The sequence below is a fragment of the Salmo trutta genome, unplaced genomic scaffold (assembly GCF_901001165.1).
Source record: "Salmo trutta unplaced genomic scaffold, fSalTru1.1, whole genome shotgun sequence".
Classification (NCBI taxonomy): domain Eukaryota; kingdom Metazoa; phylum Chordata; class Actinopteri; order Salmoniformes; family Salmonidae; genus Salmo; species Salmo trutta.
The window spans coordinates 74165-76325 of NW_021822970.1; the positions used below are offsets into that span (position 1 = coordinate 74165).

Sequence of the window (2161 nt, forward strand, 5' to 3'; positions counted from 1 at the left end):
TCATGACTGTTGACCATATGACAAGTTATGTCAGCTGTTATGACCGTGTCATAAAGTGTTACGACACTGAGTGTCAAGTGTTTACACCCTCCATAATTCTCACTTGAAACATTGTAATAGGATAAATAACACATTTTAACATATGACCACAACGTGATCAGTCTTGCAATTTGTCGTCTATGACATTTCCCATTTCTCATATGAACACACTAAATAATTTGGATGCAGTGAACTACCCAGCTGGCACATAACGTTCTGAGAACCATATTTTCTTAGAGCTTGGTGAGAACATGGTGGTCCTATGGTTTATTTGCACACAACCTTCCCACAACTTTCTGGGAATGGTGCTGGATAGTTGCTTGGCTTTGGAACACTCAGCACATTTAAGGGACTCCACAAAAAAAAAGTCATTACTTTAATAGAACGTTCCCTAAAAGTTCAAACAAGGTTACATTTCATTTTTGGTAATGTTATAGGAACATTCTCCAACTGGTCTGACATTGGGAATGTTGTCAAATAGGTCAGAGAATGTTAAGAAACAACGTTGTGGAAATTTCAGTATAATGTTTCCTACAGGTTTCCTCATGGTTCTATGTGAAGTCATGTTCTCAAATTGTTCCAAGAACATTAAGAAAACTTCCAAATAAAAACTACAAGGAAACTTCAGTAACGTTTAGGGGTGTTGGCTGTGCTGACTAATTGGCCACACCTAATCCTAATGTGTGTTTGTTTCCTTTGAAATGGGGTTTGTTTGAATAGACAAATGAACAGCCTCATATGAGGTAAAAAAAAACATGGCATGCTAGCTCCATTCTGGTTGTGCAGTAGACTAATTCCATGGATAGGAAACAGAAGATCATAGATTTGAATCTCACTGACGCCGTGTCACAATAAAGAAATGTGTTTTACATGATTAATGCCTAAGCAAATTCATTTCCAAGGGTCCCATCTGTGCTTGGAATTAAAAACAGTTAAGTCAGCTATGTCTTGCTTAACTTCTTCCAGTGTGAAGTAATAGGTAGCATGGCAAACTAGATTTTTAGAGTAACGTCCCCAACACTGGTGTTTTGGATGTTTTCCAGACAAATCCACAGGAATCCCACATCTGCAGTTAAATCATCCATTGCCTCATGGAGCTCACGGAAGGTTGTACACAATCAACGCAAAAGGTCATATTTTCAACAAAACATTTATTGCTGGCATAATGCAACCATAGAAAACACCAGAAGGACCTGGTAACAACTGAAATGTACAAAGGGAGTACAGTAACACAAGTGTGGATGTCTTAATTCCACAGTTCCCTTTGTGTCCCCAGTCATACCAGTAGAGGCTCAGTGCAGGTAGAGGTGTTGCTGGAACCACAGCACCACATTGAGGAAGCAGTCAGCCTGAGTGTCCACACGAGCCAGTGAGTGGGCGTCCTCCGCAAACAAAAGCAACCTGCAAGGGCAAGCAGTTGTATTTATTAGCGGACAACGTAGGAAAACAAAAGCAAGCAATTTCTTATTGGACAAGTTCAGGTAGTCCCTCCCTGTTTCAGTTTGTTCTGCTTCCATTAGGTACCTAACAAATACGGCCCAGAGTTCACACAGGTCAACGAATCATCTAACAATGCTAAACTAGGACGGCGCTGCAGTGGATAGCTGCCGTCTTACCGGCTCCTGACCAAATTCTGCTATAGAACAGCAATCAAATTCTGCATAGAACAGCAATCAAATTCTGCTATAGAACAGCAATCAAATTCTGCTATAGAACAGCAATCGCGAACCTCGATTCGGATAGAGATTTCTACTTCAACGAGTCGGCAGCTCTGGTCGTTTACCCCGGACCTGGCCCTGATCCCCGGGACTCGAAAGAGGAAGCAGCGGCGAAAGAGGCAAGCGAGGCGGCGTCATGATTAGGCTACGTCGGCGCGCATCTAGACCGCCATTGCCGTCTGTTTTGTGGGCGAACGTACAATCACTAGAGAACAAACTGTTGGCGACTATCCTATCAACAGGACCTGAAGAACTGCAATATCCTACATTTCAAGGAGTCTTGCCTGAACAAGGACAATACACCTCACTGGTAAGATCAGAAGGCAGCCTCGGGTAAGCTGAGAGGGGGAGGAGTGTCTCAACAGCTGGTGCACAACTAATTTTAAGGAAGTCTCAGTTTTTGG

General features: G+C 42.6%; 1 long non-coding RNA gene across 1 annotated transcript; it reads right to left on the bottom strand.

Annotated features, from left to right (window-relative positions):
* Window positions 1-1170: 1170 nt before the first annotated feature.
* Window positions 1171-2125, bottom strand: LOC115187818 (uncharacterized). Its single transcript, XR_003876137.1, has 2 exons — window positions 1769-2125; window positions 1171-1440 (listed from the first exon to the last, which is right to left on the bottom strand). It is a non-coding gene; the product is annotated as an uncharacterized LOC115187818 (long non-coding RNA).
* Between the last annotated feature and the right edge of the window lie 36 nt (window positions 2126-2161).